Genomic DNA, 19358 nt, shown 5'->3' with positions numbered 1-19358 from the left:
TACTCACTTTCAGCAGTAACGATTGGTGGAAAGTAAGCACATTCATTTAAATTTAGCCTCATGTGCTTGTATTTCTTTCATCATAATTTAAGTGTTCGTTCATTCGTTAAGAAAAACGTACATGCCTTGAGTCAACGATCTATATTGACATTGATATGTTTTCGAGATAATAGCTAAGCATCCCGGGGAAAAAATCTTAATGCAATAACATGTGTTATTTCAGAATGCGCATCCTGCCCCTCACAGTTAAAGATTTTGGAGTATTCTGAAAGATGTATTTGACTGTGCCAATATTTATTTTATTTTCAATTGCAAATTAATGAATGCGCCAAATATGAAATAAGTTCAATAAAGAATAATGTAACCAACTAACAGTCCCTACAGTATATACATACCGTCTGTCTTGAATGGATCGATGCTTTTCATGGTATACTTGATACATTGATAAATGTTCACTGTGGACACCGGGGCTTTGATTAAATGTTCCAACTCAATTGAATAAAAAAAACCTTTTACAACTTAATAAGCAAAACCTATGTCGTTTTGTGTTTTGACTGGCTTCAGATTCTTTAACGACAGCAAGTTAAGAATATGTACCAAGAAAGTTCATGTGTATTCCACTCTGGTGGAAGAAAGCAAGGTCGTCCAGGGAAATGTAGATATTGAGATGTCGTGTTTCCCCGTCCGTCTTACTTCACCTTCCCGAACCAATTCACCGGTTTACGCTTTGTATTTGACGAGTGATCTATTTTAGCAGCTAAATGTTGGTAGAATGTTGGTCCAAACAAGAGTATTGTCTGGGAAGGCAGCACGAAGGAAGCCATGCCCTCTTTTAATGGAAGAAAATATGCATACTTATGGGATGCCAACCAGGTCGTTTCCACCCAGATAAAGCAACACTACCTCTGGACGTTTTTTTCCGCAAAAAAGAACACAGGTTTCAATTGTTTGCGGACGTCGCCTAACTCCCATTCAAGGAAACATAGCCACGCGTCTCGTCTGACTTGTTGAGACCAAGGTTGTCCCGCCCTTAATGAATTGCCTGCTGTCTCACACAGAATTGGACCAAGTCCCCGACGATCCAGACACATGTAAAAGGTGTGACAAGATGAGCGTTGGTAAAATCATTAAGTTGAAGTTGGTAAAAGGGAACATCGTCTCATCGAATACATGTTTCGTAGGCGCTCGATTTTCATCCCGTGCCTTACTGACCTCATCACTATTGCAGATTTAGAAGTGAGTATATGGAGGAATGTAAACCATAGTAATATTGTCTTAATTTAGTCGAATTTGCATGTTGGCAATACAGTCACAGAGTGCTACTACAATGGGGTAAAGTTCGACGACTGTGATGTCGAATGATATTCCCAGTGTTACCCAATGGACAATCTTTTTGGCTTGGCACCAGCGACTATTGAGGGATTTCTCAAAACTTAAACAGTCCTTTCCTGCACTTTCAGAAAACAATTAGACGTGTTCATTGGAAACCAAATACCGATCATGAAAGTCCATACCATAGTGGCATGTAAAGAACTGAAATTCAAATATATTTTTACTTCAGTGGTAATTCTGCGATGATATAGCTTTGATATAGCTTTGCCAAGCCATATTCAATTGAGTCAAGTCAATTAAGCGCCGGCATAATGGACTTTCCATTCGAATTGCATGGCAACAGAAAACCAGGTAGTCGATAAAGGATTGTATGTCCGTAACAGTGATTTTGTCCTTTCCAAGCAGCTTTTAAAAAAACCTTTTTGTCCCGAACCTGCTTAAGTATTCCTAACGGTACGCAAACTTTCATCCTATGTCAGTATACCTTTGGCTATCAGGTTCTAGCCATTCGAAGGCCTTGCAGTTTTTCCTCCGCTAAGGGTATACCTAGTTCTGAGGATACCCCTCTTGATAAGTATCAGCACATTCTTCATGCATGTTCTTAACACATTCGGTGCTTTCAGTTGCCCTGAGGTAATCATCTAAGTATTTAATAAAGTCACTGATAAGAAATGTTGTTTAATACAAAACAGGATAAAATACAAAACAGGATAAATTTTGCAAAGCGCTCAAAAAATGGGCCAAATACTGAAGCTTTACCAAAATGGTATTTGTGGTGTATGACCTAAACTCCCCTGGGGTTTGTTTTGGCATTATACCAAAAGGGAACACTACTAGTTAGTAAGTGCAATCTCTTTGTCAAGTATCTGCATTCCCTTTGGCCAGACTGGCAGTTTACAGAAGAAAAAATCTTAAATCAAGAAAACAAGAATTGAACATTTGCATTTGCTTTTGTTAAAATCTTTGCATGAAAATCGACTGGGGGGGGGGGGGTACTTAGATATCTACCCCACCGGGGTACCTCGGCAGTGGGTCGCGTAACGACATTCAACAGAGGTCGTTGTTGATAGCAGACCATTATTTTCTTGTTAAAACCATGACGACTATCCGTCTAAAATTCCCCAGCCCGCCATGCACCTTTCTTGTTCTGCACATTTTGTGTGTTTATTTCACATCTGCTTCAGTAATGTGTAATTGTATCATTGTGTAATATGTGTCTCTCTTCGTGCACTGTAATCGCATGTAAAACTCTAGTTGAGCTTCAAAGTATGCGCTGTTGTCTGCATAACCTTTAGGCTGCTGTTGGAAGAAAAAGACCACCGCAAGCGGTTCCCGACAGTCGTTTGCATTTCACGTGAGGACTGGTCACGCATGAGCAACCGTTGATCAAATGGAATCACTCCTGATATAAAAGGTCGAGTAATCGGTCTTATCCTGCAAATGTGTAGGACACAGTTCGCAGCCATAGCAAGCCGTCTTATCTTCTTCGAAAAACAGGCCAAGTCAGTCAGTTTTCCGTCCGATTATTCCAACTCATCAAGAATGCAGTCGAGGTTTTTATGTATAATGAGATATACATGTTTTTACCATTTTCTGTAGTTTTCATAATTTTCACTAATAATAAACTTAAACTTAAATCATTTTAGTATTTTTTAACTATTTAGGAATTTGTTTTATCATGCAGTTTTGTTTTCACTAGTACATACTAGTTCTAGCACTATTGAGCAAGACTTGGTTAGCGGTGTGTCCAACTTCCTAGAATGCCAGTGAAAGATATAGTTTAAACATGCTCAGAGATGACAGAGAATACCAAACTTAAGTAGATTCACATAAAATGTATAACCTGAGTCCGAACGAGAAGAGGGACCGCGGTGATCGACGAAGATTGCTGCTCGCTTAGCTTTTTTTGCGATTCTGTATTGTTTTCTTTTTTTCTTCTTCTGCTTGCCACCTCTTCCCAGAAACTTAATTCACTCACGTTTTCTACAAGCAGATATCATTGTGCAATAACAACATTAACAGATACTGGCTCGAAACTCGTTATGTCGACATTTTCGGGGCCTAGGGAAAAAAATCGATATAACGAACATTCGACACATCCGAATTTCAAAAAAAAATATTACCAATCCCTTCACATTTTTTGTTCGAGTTTGATTTATGTACGTCATCCGACTTCTGCAATTGAACTGTCTTGTTTCCGTCATGAAAACAGAAACGTATTATTGAAAAAAAATATTTGTGTTAAATCTATTTAATTCAATTTATGGATTACTCAAAACATATATAGATCCACAATTACTTTCACTTGTTTATTGTAAGACAACGGTATAGCACATATGAGATCAAGTTAAAATAGCACATTCGTTATGCCTGTTTGTGTTCTACATGCAGTATAGCGAAATTTCTTCGTCACGTAATCTCAATGTTGTCGAATTTTCCAATGAAACCGTCGGCGTTCTTTTGCGTTTCAATGAATAGCTTGAGGAATAAATCTCTCTTTAATCAACAACATAAACAAACAACTTTAATTATTCACACTTACCAATTAACCATATCCAATTATGACCGTTTATTATATTGATACGCACGGTAATTTAGCGACATGCCGCAAACCGTCATGAATATTTTCGCACCTACAACTCGATCTACAATTCGACATATGAAACAAGAAAACTGTATGAAATTCGACCTCAGGGACTGAAATAGGAGGTCGACACAGCGAAATAATCGAGAAAGAAAAATCGACACAAGCAAATTTATTTTATATATAATAAGAAGGAATTAATTCGGGACCGGAGAAAAAAGTCGACACAACCGGAAAGTCGAGATATCCGACGTCGACATAGCGAGTTTGGACTGTATATTTAAGCTGCATATTTTGCAGATATAGCTATATAATAGTCGAGTAATGTTTACATCCAACCTCTGGATCTTTTTCAAGTATGAAATACAAGTATTTTGCGTTTTGGATTTCCTTACACTTCCGCATATATAGATAATTGATGGTACTTGAGGCAATGTCGTTTTTTATGCGAACGAGATCCTGTCTAAATTTCCAAAAACGTTATTGTCTATCTAACTGCCTTTACTCACTTCTTACAGCTGGCAACATATGGTACCGGGTAGTATATTGAGATAAATTTAGTCTCATTAGCTTGTATTTCAACACATTTTTTTCATTAGTTACGTATACCGTAATTGTTTTTACGAAAAACACATTTTCTTTAAGAATGCCCACCCTGTCACCCTGCCTTTCACATCAAAGAAAACATGTTGGTATGCTTCATTCATTCATTCATTCATTCATTCATTCATTCATTCATTCATTCATTCATTCATTCATTCATTCATTCATTCATTCATTCATTCATTCATTCATTCATTCATTCATTCATTCATTCATTCATTCATTCATTCATTCATGCATGCATGCATGCATGCATGCATGCATGCATCCATCCCATCCATCCATCCATCCATCCATCCATCCATCTAGAGCTGTATGTTACGGCATTTTATAGGACAATGTAACAATAATAAACGTTGAGTAATTACCTTTGAACTCTATAAGGCACGACAATACCGCGTCTGAAAATTGCACTGCCCGCCTTCCGTCTTTCTTATTCCGTGCATTTTGTTTTTTACATATGTTTTAGCTAAGTGCAATCTTGTCTTTGCGTCACAGATAAATTCCCATGTGAACTTGAATGGTTACTGAGACTTTTATGAGTGCATGTAAAACTGCTTTCAAACATCGACGGCGACGCCGAGCTTCAACCGTTCGCATTACCTTCTGCTGTTGGAAAAAGATCACTGCAAGCGATCCCGACAGTCGTCTGTCTTTTGTAAGGGTTGGTCACGTCTGAGCCACCGTTGGTCAAATGGAATTACTCCAGATATATAAAACCGAATAATCTTATCCTAAAATATATCATTTCTTTATCAACCACACAATTATCAACATATGTACATTAATGATGTTATAAGTGCTTGTCAAAAACAATCAAGAAAAAAGAAAATCAAGTGCCATTTTAATATGGATGATGTATGATGGCCGTGAACAGCTGTTTAAAGTATGAAATCCATTGAATGAACATAATTTGAGATCAGAGTTAAAACCGTTAGTTGCCAGAAAATTGTTTAAGACAATCCAGGGCCATAATTTGTATTGAGGATAACATGGAGTTTTGTAACCTAATTGTGTGATGGTCTTGAACAACTGTGTGATTTATGAAGTGCATTGAAGTAATGAATTAATTTTGAGTTTTAAGTGAAACATCCAACTTGCCTTAAAACTGAAACTTTCTAAGTGAATTATGTGAAGTATGAAGTGAGTTGAATGAAAGTGCAGGAGTTGTTGAAAATCACATATTGTCGTACAATTTCTTCCCCTTCTTCTTCCAATAAAGCGCATCACCAAGTATTATCGCACTGTTGATTTGAACCAAAATTTCTATATACAGTCTATCAGGTTTTATAATTTGTATTGAGGATAACATGGAGTTATGTAATCTAATCGTATGCAACAGTTGTGTAAAGTATTAAGTGGATTGAATGAAGGGTATAGGAGTTAAAAATCCCAACTTGCCCTAAAACTTCAACCTGACACAATGTGCCCTTAAACTTTAATCTAAATTCCAAAGTCAATCAAGGGCCATAATCTGTATTTTGTATGATATTAAGTTATGGAACCTCATTGTGTAATGGCCCTGAACAATTGTGTGAAGTATAAATTTAAATGAATAAACAGTATTGGAGTCATAAGTGAAAATGTCAACTTGCTATATAACTTTAACTGGACAGAACGCCGGGGCGAGTAGTATTGTCCTCTCTTTTCTTTGAGTGATCGAGCTTAAGATGGCATTTTGGTACAATGTCAGTTCACTTTTGTATCAAAATGGCATAGGGAATGTTAAATGATTGAGGAAAAAAACACTTCATTAGACTATTTTTGATTATGTTTTATCATAGACAGTTTTTGCGCTGGTCACTTGGTCAGCGGATTGTCCAACTTCCTAAGTGGATGCTATAGTTAAAACAAAAAAAAATTGTAAAGTAGTACACGTAGGTATAGTGATAAGAAATTTGTTTTAAATATTATGTTTTATTCGGCATGCTATTAAAATAGTATCGCTTTATAAATTGTAGCAAGTCTCCATTATGTCGTCACACAATCTTTAACTCAGCCAGAAAACAAAAGACCAAACAGAATGCAACATATTCCTTTCCTGAGATAAATATTCGTTATACTGAAACAAATAACTGTCCGTAGATGCCGCAGGAAATGTTTCAATAGCAACCTTTAAATGGAATTTCATCCCAATGTTGCCATCTATCAATGATGCTTTTTAAAGACAAGAGCGCTGTTCAGCGAACTCTAATGTTCGTGTTTTTTTTGCTGTTTTTTCGCCATTTTTTAATCGGAGGATGAACATGCAACAATTATTATTGGCGTTGAAACTATAATAACCAGTGTTATGGCCAGTTGCTATATATGTGCACATGTTTGAACTTTTTTCCTTTCAAATTAAATTTATCAAATTCAACATGGAAAATTTACTTGGCCCTCTTCAGACAGGTTATTATTGTAAGTATGAAGTAACGAAAATAAAATGAGCATTTTCAATTACTTCAACCTGTTCTTTTTAATTGTGAAATTATACTTTCATGTTCAACATTGCAAGTGGTGTCTGGAGTTAAGGGGCTCTTCCAGTATGCGACAAGATGGGTGGAACTTTCTTTCTGGGGTTTCATCTGTCATTTTACGCCGGTAGAGTCGATAACAATTTTGGAAGCTCATGTTGTGGATTTAAGTAATCGTTCTTAATCAATGATCGACCAAATAAATAAATATATTCTCACCTAAAATGTAAGAATAAATTCCTGACAGAAACATTGTTCAGGTATACAATTTGTTTGCTTCAGTATACATATAATGTTAAAAGATGGGTTCATATCAATCATTATCAAAGTTGTGAAAAGATCCAACCTTTATAAGCATGGTATGTTGTTATGTAGTTAAAACAGTCTATTTGTTAATATGAGGATTGTGTTTTATGCTATGAACTAAATGGATACTTAGGATACTTCAATTATGTAGATGTGTATAATGATTATTTTGTTTTAAATGTGAAGATGTTACAATGAAATAAAATGTCAATATCTCAGTTTATCATGTCTTTGTGTTATTACTGTTATACATACAATGTATGCTCATAACTTTGCAACAATTTCTAAGTCATCGACTTGAACATGGCGTTTCAAGAATGTGTTATTTATATATCTCTGCACGAGTATAAACTTCATTTGTAGTCATGAAATGCTCTTTGAGATCTGTACAATGTTCACTGATGATGTAGCTATGTCCGGAAATACATGTACTTTTCAAGGGGGTTCCCTTGAAACGTCTTCTAGTGTCTGGAAGATATTGTATTGTGTAACAATGTTGTCAATATGTTTATTATGAAAACTTACTTCTCATACTTTTATACAGTTTATAAGATAGTGCAGCACCGTTTACAACACGGGGACTCACGTCGCGATGGATTCCTTTCAAAATTTGCGGCAGCATCTTCTAGATTTTCTGAAAATATGTTATTGGCAAAACAATAAAAAACTTCAACGAATGTGGCTCCTCTTATTTATACGACATACTTTGACGGACTTAACATCCTTAGCAACGAGCGGATTAGCGCTATTTTGTATTATAAAGGTCTTAATGCTATTGTCTGGAATAGCACGGCGAACTGACCTGCCCTCTGGACGTACTCGTGCGTCCGCTTTTTACACCGCCTGTAGCAGTCTTCTATCTGCACAGTAACTTCTTCCTGGTTGAGTTGTGGCGTCCGTTCCTCCGAATCGTCCATTATCACACCGGAATGCTAGTTACCGCCTCGTGGTATGTGACCATCTTAAAATGATACAATAAATTTCAGTTAAGTACTTCTTTTTGATAAGGCGTTCAGATATCGGCATATTGAAAAGAGACTTTAACATTGTAACACATACCATTAAATTATTTTGCAAAACTGCACTGTAGATTAAGCAGTAACTGTACGGTGTTATAAAATATAATGCATTTAATGCTAATTTAATTCTAATAAATGGCAACATTGACTTGCTACAATATAATATCAAAGGTTGCCTTTGCTGTAAAACCAAAGCCAAACTCTTGCTACAATAAAAAATAGTCAATTATTCACTAAATTAAAAAAAAAAAACAAAAAAACAAAAACAAAAAAAACAAAAAAAAAAAAAACACACACACACACACACACAAATAAGTAAACGTTTTCTTATAAGCGAAGCAAAGTATAAACAGCGAGTTTATAATTTTGAAGATGTAACGTTAGCAGTGAAAAAGTGCTCGTCATTATGTTCGATGCTCGTACCACATGCGCAGAGACGACATAGACCACCAAAGTTCAGAAAAAAAACACCAAAGAACATGTTAAACCTGAAATACCGGAGTCCGAACGAGAAATGGGGCGGCGGTGTTCAACGTAAATTGCTGCTCACTTAGCTTTTGTGGTTGTGTATAATTTTCTTGAGTTTTGATTCTTCTGTTAGCCACCTCGATCCTCCCTAAAACAATAAAAGGAAATCGAATTTACTCTGTTTGGTTGGAAAAAAATGAAAATGACTATGTAGCATTAACGTGAAAAGGTTTTCTAGTATAATACCTTAGATGATGTGTGACAGCAATCTGAACTTTTTAAATTTGTACAACGGATGATCAGGGACTGTTCATGACTCATGTGTGTTCAGAAACAGTCTAATTGCAGCTACAAACTCTAACTCAGACAAGACATTAATTGGCTATAATGTCTAATTGCCCATATATATGAAAAAAACCTGGTTTCGTCGCATTCCGACGCTTCTAGTATATTAAATAAAGCATGACATGGTAATTATAGCTCTTATAATATTCAAAGTTTCCCTCGGATGAGAGTTTAGCACATTTTATTTCGTTTCTGCAGTATATGTATATCTGAACAAGTATATCTGAACAAATTTTCAAATGACTTCAAATCTGTTATCCGTGAAATTATTTGTCTTGCGCATGACCAAATCTTCCTCTAAAAAGGCAAAGGTCAACCATTTCAAATTCTTGCAAATTACTGAACTTAAACTCTCAAAAAGATGATACATTATGTTGCATTTAGTATGGTGTAAATTGTTAGTGATTTTGCTTTTACTGACTCGCCTGGTAAAATTTAAGTAAAGTCGGTGGCACATTCGATAAACCACGCAAAAAGAAATGTATTTGTTGTTGTTGTTTTTTAGAAAATATGCATTTTGTATGGTAAAAATGTTGAAATAATGTTTCTAGTATCAATTTAGTCTTGTTTCGAGGTTCGAACCCGCCTGTTTAGCTAGAGTTTTTTGTAAACAGTTTGAATCATTTCCTTTTCCACTTTTATGTTAAATCTGCACTCTCACAGATCGACCATTTTAACAACTTTTCTACTTTGTCTTGGAAAGAGCAAATTTTTGCGTAAATATTTGCAAACCAATTACATAAGATTGCTGACAAAAATCAGATTGTACATTTTCATATTTCCGTTCGAAATGGCTTAAACCGTTACTAACGCTTTAAGGTGAAAATATTTTAAAACTTATTATGTTAACCAGTAACTTATTTACTTGAATTCGCAAACCATAACTTGTTAACCGTTTAGCGCCTGAATCTGGAATGCATTTATAGCTTCGTGGTAACACGAATCTCATCATGTTAACCAGTAAGTATGTAACTTAGTTAGTGAAATAAGCAAACTATAGCTAGATAACCTGTTAGCGCCTGAATCTGGAATGCATTTATTGCTTCGTGGTAACACGAATCTCATTATGTTTACCAGTTAGTATGTAACTTAGTTAGTGGAATAAGCAAACTATAGCTAGATAACCTGTTAGCGCCTGAATCTGGAATGCATTTATAGCTTCGTGGTAACACGAATCTCATTATGTTTACCAGTTAGTATGTAACTTAGTTAGTGGAATAAGCAAACCATAACTAGATAACCTGTTAACGCCTGAATCTGGAATGCATTTTAAGCTTATTGGTAACACGAATCTTATCCATTTAACCAGTTAGTATGTTACTGTTAAGTGGAGTTCGCATAACCATAACCAGTTAACTTGTTTGTTGTACAGCTACAGAAAGGTAATAGGTGGCAGTTCTGGGCACTTCCAAGCATATTCTAGTCTGATAGTATTTATCTTACCAAAACAGTAACGCGAATATTAACTAGATTGCAAGATAATTATCGCGAAAATTAAGTGATTAAAACGAAACAATTAACAGGTTTTCTCACGGCAATAGTACATGCCACTATAGAATAACTTGATAATAATCGTGTTACCACTTATCTTTAAATATATTTATACAACTGGTTATCTACATATGATTGTCGAATTTCACTTAGTAAGTGGTAACACGAGTCTTATTACGTTTAAACCAATTAACATGTGACTTATTATTAGAAATCCGCAAACCATAACTAGTTAAACTGTTAGTGTTGTACAGCTAAAAATGAAACAGGTGACAGTTTTGGGCACTTTCAAGCCTGTTGTTAGTACTATGATATTTATCTTACCAAAAAGTAACGCGAATATTAACAAGCTAGATATATTATCGCGAAAACTAAGTGGTTAACACGAAACGCGAACGCTATCAGATTATCTTACGGCAGTATGATGTGGCATCATAGTATTGGTCTATTTATAGAATATTTAGACTAATTTATAAGCGTTCATAGTAATCATAAAAAATCATTCACAATGTCTAGTAGATCTGTGGCACAGACATTTTTCATTTCCCTGTTGAATGCCACTCAAAAAAAATAAAATTGAATAGTGTATGCACAAGACTGGTATTGATTGGGACATGATGACTTCGTGTGCTTTCCGGAGTTTAATTTTATTTCTTAAGATTAAGAATACAATATATTATAAAATTAATATATTATAACACAACCTTCAAGTTTTCATCAAAGCAAATGAAAATAAGAAACATTCGTGAATCTAAGATAAAGTCAGGAATTAGAACCAATTTATTTATTTAAATATGCTTATACAAAAATCGAATTAAAAAAATAATCCACCTTCAACTAGAAAAAGAGTACTACCTGTGTTGCACTGGTACAGATGTTCTAAAACATTACTAAGTCTCATAACAAAAATTATATCCTTTATTTATGTTCTCATAGCTGATCATTTTAAACGTTTCATGAAAATGCACCTGTAATCAAATAGATTACAAACACTTGTATTGTGCAGTATAATCAGTAAAACAATTATGAAGGGCCATATTAATGATCATATCCATATCAATTCCACTCCATAAACTCCTTCAAATAAGGAAAACTTATCTACAGAACATTAAATCATCTTTCATTTTTATGTCTTTCTGTTCAAGGTACACTGACACTGGGAGTAGATTAACATACCAAAGCTGACTAAAAAACATATTACTGATAATGAAACAAAGCTAAATTATGTTATTTTTACAATATATTATTGTTATAGGCGGTTTATTATTAAACCAAGAGCTGTCGTAAGACAGTGCGCTCGCATACGCCGCTTTGACTTAGAAATGGATGCAATAACGATATAATATGTGCTTGTTAAAAGCCATAAAACAATCAAATTAAAAAGTGAACAAGACTCGCAATGTGGATTTTTAATGATTGGCAGAAGAGATTCAGATTCAAATGATTTCTTCTATTTTTGTAACAGTGACCTTGATCCTAAGGGCTCCAAACGCAATCCAATGGAAGTCCTCCATAAACTCTTCCTACTTATCAAGTTTAGTCACAGTATGTCAACCATAACTAAAGCAGTCATGCATTTTAAGTAACAGTGACCTTGACCCTAGGGGGCCAAAAGGCAATCCAATAAAAGCTCTGCATTAACTTGTCCTATATACCAAGTTTGGTCACACTATGTCAACCCTTTCTTGAGTTATTCAGTGCTTACAATATTTCTATTTTTAGCAACAGTGACCTTGACCCAGACTATGACTCTCGGGGCTCAAAATACAATCTCAGGAAAGGTCTCTATAAACTCTTCCTATATACCAAGTTTGGTCACAATATGTAGACCCTTACTTAATTTATTCAATACCATCCCTTTTTTCTATTAATAGTAACCTTGGCCCTGATCATGGGGACCTCAAACGCATTCCCATAAAAGTCCTCCATAAACGCTTCGTATATACCAAGTATGTCAAACCTAGCTAAATTATTCTATACATAAGGTGACTTTGATTCTGTCCTTCAACCAGCCCGCCCGAACAATGACGCAAGTCATTCAACTAACTTGTTTTCCCTTGAAATGAAAATTTGGTTAAGAATATAAAAAATGTGCCTGTCTAAAGAAATTAAAATTAAAATAAAAAAACAACAACATCAAGGGCCATAATTTGTATTTCGGGTTAAAAAGAATTATATGACCTTATTGTTAGATGGTCGTCATTAATTGTGCGAAGTATAAAATGCATTGAATGATGGGTATAGATGTTTATTAATATTCCCAACTTCCCTAAAACTTTAACCTGCCCTAAAACATTAACCTAAGTAAATCAGGGACCATAACTTGTATTAAGGTTAATATGGATTTATGTGTAGTATTAAGTTATTTGAGAAAAGGGTATTGGACTAATAAGTGAAAATCCCAACTTGCCCTAAAACTTTAACCTGCCCTAAAACCATTAACCTTAGTCAATCAGGGGCCATAACCTCATTGTGTGATGGGCCTGAACAACTGTGTAAAGTATTCAGTCAATTGAATGAAGGATATAGAAGTTATTAATACATATCCCAACCTGCCCTAAAACTTTAACCTAAGTTTCATTGTCAATCAGGGGCCATACTTGTATAAAGGATAATATGGAGTTATCTAACCTCATTATGTGAGGGCCCTGAACAACAGTGTAAAGTATTTGAATGAGGGGTATTGGACTTAAAAGTGAATATCCCAACTTGTCCAAAACTTTCACCGGACGCCGACGCTGGGGCGAGTAGTATAGTCCTCCTTATTCTTCAAATAGTTGAGCTTAAAATGTCACATGTTGAATGCGATATGCCTTTAGAACTTTCAATGGAGAACCGTAAGTAATTGTCACTTTGCCGATAGCAAAAAGGCTACGCCTACAGCTCCACATGACCCAATAGTAAGACAAGAACGAAGAAGCAGGCGATAATTATACAGAAGCTACATTTGACTATTAGATAAAACAGCATGGAACATTTACGTAACAAAAAAGCGAACAAAACATTTAATTTATTTATTATTATTAATTTAATGCACTGTATGATTCAAGTAGAAATAATTTAGTGTCTAAACTGTAAAAGAAGTTATTTCTTAATTACTTCGGAATTTTGTTACAGTAGAAAGGCAATCTCTATTTTAAAATTTAAATATAGGGAAACAAAACGTGTGTTATTTCCTTTACGAACTTTACGTTAAGAATATCATGTTTTGTACAAGTTTAATGAATCATAATTATTCATATAACTACCTTAATGTTTCTCTCAGTGTATTAATGTACATATTAAATGCAATGCAGAACCGTTCTATCAAGCAACAGATAAGTTACAAATGCAATGATCATAGTCGTAATTAATGCACGAGTTTGTTATGATTAATATATTTGGAGGGATAAAATGGTCTCTTTAGAAGTGTTCAAGAGTTATGGAGAAATCACAATGTGAAAGATATTTCACCTTACATAGTCAATCTGACCTTAAAACTACGGTAGCATTTTACTGTCGTAAGATAACCTGATAGCGTACGCAAATTGTTTCGTGTTAACCACTTAATTTTCGAGATAATTATCTAGCCATCTAGTTAATATTTGCGATACTGTTCTGGTAAGATAAATATAATGAAACTAAAAACAGTCTAGAAAGAGCCAAGAACTGCCACCTATTACCGTTTAAAGCTATATACCACTAACATGTTAACTAGATTTGGTTTTCGAGTTCCACTTAATAGTAACATAAACATTTGTTAACTAGATAAGATTCGTGTTACCACTTAGCTATAACTATACTTTTGGCTTCTAGCAGTAACTGGTTATCTAGTTATGGTTTTCGAATTCCACCTAATAACTGGTTAATTTAATAAGATTCGTGTGACTACCAAAGCCCAGGCGAGTAGAATTGTCCTTTTCCTTCGAATGATCGAGCTAAAATGACATTTTGAAACAATGCAAGTTTTTGTAAAACAAGAGCGCTGTGGAACAAACTCTAATGTTCGAATATTTTTGTTTGTGTTTTTTCAATTTGATAAGAGGATGAAAATTCAACAATTATTTTATTATTGGCGTTGAAATTATTATAACCAGTGTTGTGGTCATTTGCTATATATGTGCATATTGTCACTAGTAACATGTGTACAAGGTTTCAAGTGAATCTCTCGAAAACAATGAGTAATGGCAAATAGAAAAGTTCAAAAAGTAAAGTTTACATTTTGCATAGTAAAGCCTGCTTTGCAAAATAGATGCATGTAATGGGCGGCAACATTGGAGTTGTTTTCCTTGCATTCATATATATTGCAACATTGTTACCGGTCATCCAAACGTTTGAACTTTTTTCCTTTCAGATTAAATTTATCAAATTCAACATGGAAAATTTACTTGACCTTCTTCAGACAGGTTATTATTGGTGAAGTGAGTGTAGTCCTTGATACACGTATAGCATGATGCAGTTTTACATAATGCTTTTTGAAACTGTTTCAAATGAAAACGCAAAAAGCAAATTAGCAGAATTCATCGCTGTATTTCAATCGGCAGGGATTTGTATGAAGAAAAAACGAGGGGCAGTTAGAGAAAACATTATGACACAACCTGAATGGTGGGATTTGGAGTGCAAAGATTTGAAACATCAAAAGTACAAGAGTTTGAGAAAATTTCGGGTCACAAACTCTTCTTCTGACTTGAATGACTATCTTAATGATCGATCAAAGTTTAGAAACACGTGTAGATTAAAGCGATTGCAACTAGAACGTGGGCGACGCAAGAAATTACTGGACTGTAGAGATAATCCAAAGCTATTCTGGGATAATATCAAACGTGCCAAGGGGATTACTCTAAATTCAAATGACTTAGTTTCTAGCGGTGAATGGTATACATATTTTGAAAAACTTTTCTCGATCAACATAGACAATAATAATGATAATACGTTGAACGAAGATTTTGCCCCTTTACAAAGGGAGGTAAATTCAAATGTGTTAAATCTACCAATTTCCCATTGCGAAATTTTAAACAGTATTCGAACATTAAAACGAAATTGTTCGACAGGGACTGATGGCATAGGAATAGAAATGTTCAAATGTACTATTCATAAAACATTGTCTTACCTGCACAAACTTTTTAATGGGATTTTTGAATGTGGCGATTTTCCAGAAAGTTGGAGTGAAAGCATAATCACCCCGATTCACAAAAAAGGAACTAAATCAGATCCAAACAATTACCGTGCTATATCGTTAAGTAATACGATAACCAAGATATTTATAAATATCTTGTCTAAAAGACTAATGAACTGGTGTAATGAAAATGATATTATAGACGAGTCACAAGCTGGATTTAGGCGTGGGTATTCAACCAGCGATAATATATTCAACCTACAGTCAATTATACAGAAATATACCACTCGAAAGAGGGGGAAATTCTACGTATTTTACGTCGATTACTATAAGGCCTTCGACAGTTGTGATCACCATAGACTCTGGGGGTGTCTCTCACGTTACACCATAAATGGGAAATTTCTTAAAAAATTTCAATCCATGTATAGCAGAATGAAAGCGTGTGTTAAAGTCGCAAATGGTCTGACAGACTTCTTCGCGTGTAATATAGGCACAAAACAGGGGTGTTTGAGCTCGCCGATAATTTTTGCATTGTTTATGAACGATTTAGTTCATTATTTACGAACAAATACTAACAATGGCATCTTTATCTGTGAGGAAGTTGATAAACTGTATGCTTTTATGTACGCTGACGACGTCTCAAGCTTCGCAGAAACGGCTGTGAATTTGCAACGCATTATTAATAATATAGCGGACTTCAGCGATAAGGTTGGCATGAAGGTTAATACAGAAAAATCACAAGTTATGGTCTTTCGAAATGGCGGACCACTGCGATATTACGAGCGGTGGAAATATAAAGGGGCGCTACTAGAAGTGGTACCATATTACAAATATCTTGGCGTTTTTTTCACACCTAAACTGTCTTGGACAATGACGAGAGAAACATTGGCTAAGCAGGCTCAAAAGGCAGTTTATAGCATATTTAACTACCGTAAACATTTCGGTTTCTTTGGACCAGATGAAGCATTTAAACTATTCGACGCGATGGTTGTACCTATTTTATGCTATTCGTCAGAAGAATGGGGTTATGAACTGTCAGACTGTACGGAAAGAATACATATAAACTTTTGCAAATACGTGTGTGGATTAAACAAAAATGTAGCAAACTTCTTTGCTTTAAGTGAATGTGGGCGATTGCCAATTTCAGTGACCTATCAGATTCGTTGTGTTAAGTATTGGCTTCGACTTACGGATATGCCAGAACATCGGTATCCCAAACAGTTTTATAACTTGCTCAGAAAAAATGACAATTCTGGTAGCAACGTATTCTTGGTTAACATGGGTTAATGACCAGCACGAGAATAATAAGGGCTGAAATCATACACCGTGTTCATATTATCCATTGTTTGAACTAAGCACCAGGAAAACTCCAAGCATAGCACGTAAGGAGGCCCCTATAAGTCCGGATTGGGTATCAAATCACAATAATGACAGAAGAATTCTTGAAGACTTGTAGATGTATCTAAATTGCGACACTGGGCGCTGCCATCTTGAGTCACGTGATCCCGTAAACAGCCGATTTGGTTTGTTGCCTTTTCCGCACAAAACTTCGCTATAAAACAGGGTCGCCACCCTGACATGTTTAATTCAAACCGGTAAGTATAGCAAACAGCTATAAATGACATAAGTAAATAACCGTGAAAGGTACAAACGTTTCATGTATTATATGAAAACTAAAATAAAATGCCGAGGCTTTCGCCCACGCTAAAAATATATCAGTAATGGCTACAACGTATCGTGATTGACTGTTCAGAGCCACATGAGATAAAACTCAAAGGTGATTGGCTGAGGCAATAATTTATGCAGGGTGCTGACATGGTTAAAAACCACTAAATTAATGGTTGAACAATTCCATAAATAATTTTATGTTTGCATAAAATTTCATAAGTATGGATTTGGATTTGCCTGGCTAGCAGATGGTGTTGGAGACTCAGTGATATTTCTAGCACAGTTTAAGAACAGGCTAAAGGACTGTGCATTTCAAGACATACATTCGAAAATAAACAGTTCACCCAAAGCATTGCATTACAAGGAATTTAAGACTATGCTTGACACTGAAAGATATTTAACATTGGAGTTACCTTTCTTACTGAAATGATCACTGTCAAATTTTAGATGTTCAGGGCATAACTTGATGATTGAAAGAGGCAGACATTTAAATGTTGACAGAGAATTGCGATTTTGTGCATTTTGTTTAACACGTAACGTGTATATCATTGAAGATGAGTTTCACTTTCTTGTCATATGTCCACTGTATGAATCGATAAGGCTAGAATGCTTTGAAACTGTATGGTTTGATAGGATTCGAACTCTTGCATTATTTTACTGTATGATGTCTGATGTTAGAGAGAGACAAATATTTTCACTAACAAAGTTTCTACATAAAGCAAACATGTTGAGGCAAACTTTTATTGAGGGTGATAGACGTGGCTAGTCTTGTCTGTACCTGTTGTATTTTGAACAATAATTAATATATGCTACAACGAAATGGAAACTGAATATGTTAAGACAATATGTATTTAAAAGCAAGAACATTTCTATATATGCATGTTGTATATTGAAGTTTGTAAATATGAGTATACAAGTCATTGACAATATGTTGTTGATTAATCTCTTCTGATGTATATCTAAAATGCATATAAATATATATTTATATATATGTATATATGGAACCTGTGTATTTTGGGCCGGTGGCCTTTAATTGCAAATAAACACGTATCGTATCGTATAAAAAATGCTGATGATATATGTACAAACAAATATAATTATTTCACTCAAAACACAACAGGAAATTACTTTTACGTTTACGAATCAGACGCTCTCGAATTAAAAGCTCTAGCCCTTCAATATTAAGTCTACTGCATAACACAAGTCTACTTCAAAGAAACCTCCAGTACGAAATGAAATGGTTGGGAAAGCCGTTCTATATTTTGTTAGCCTGCTTCTAAATGGCATTAAATATTGTGAGAATTCCCTCTGAAGCTACTGAAATTGAAACTATTACATCTAGACATTAAAGACAGTGTTTGTTGGAAGTATTAATGTAGTCTCCTGTTGAAACTTATTTACGTAATTATAATTTTTAGTCAATCCATGGAAAAACATGTCTATTGCATTGTAAGTATGAAGTAATTAAAAAAAGGAGCATTTTCAATTACTTCAACCTGTTCTTTTTAATTTTGAAAAATACTGTCATGTTCACTATTGTTAGTACTGTCGTAGTTCAGGGGCTCTTCCAGTATGCGAGAAATTTGGTGGAATTGTCTTTCTGGAGGTTCATCTGTCATTTTACCCCGGTAGATTCGATACCAGTTTTGGAAGTTCATGGTGTGGATTTAAGTAATCGTTGTTAATCAATGATCAACCCCCCCCCCCCAAAAAAAAAAAAAACCCAATATATATTCATCCAAAATGTAAGAAAAATTTCCTGACAGAAACATTGTTCAGATATACAATTTGTCTGCTTCAGTATACATATAATGTTAAAAGATTGGTTCATACCACCATTATAAAGTTTTGAATACATACAATCTTATTAAGCATGCTATGTAGTTATAACGTTAAAACAGTCTATTTGTTAATATGAGGATTTTGTTATATATAATGAACTAAATGGTTACTTATAATACTTAATTTGTGTAGACGTGTATACTGATTGT

At 34.8% G+C, this 19358-nt stretch overlaps 1 long non-coding RNA gene across 2 annotated transcripts; it reads right to left on the bottom strand.

Moving 5' to 3' along the window:
* Positions 1 to 7808: 7808 nt before the first annotated feature.
* On the bottom strand, positions 7809 to 11543 carry LOC128230608 (uncharacterized). Of its 2 annotated transcripts, none has more exons than XR_008260274.1 (4): positions 11460 to 11543; positions 8789 to 8916; positions 8084 to 8242; positions 7809 to 7915 (listed from the first exon to the last, which is right to left on the bottom strand). It is a non-coding gene; the product is annotated as an uncharacterized LOC128230608 (long non-coding RNA). The 2 variants fall into 2 exon arrangements; XR_008260275.1 differs by having other exon boundaries at positions 8798 to 8916.
* Positions 11544 to 19358: the final 7815 nt, after the last annotated feature.

This window comes from Mya arenaria, chromosome 4 (genome assembly GCF_026914265.1).
Source record: "Mya arenaria isolate MELC-2E11 chromosome 4, ASM2691426v1".
NCBI classification, from domain to species: Eukaryota; Metazoa; Mollusca; class Bivalvia; order Myida; family Myidae; genus Mya; species Mya arenaria.
Note: the sequence above shows the minus strand (reverse complement) of the source record. Positions and strands in the feature narration are given on the sequence as shown.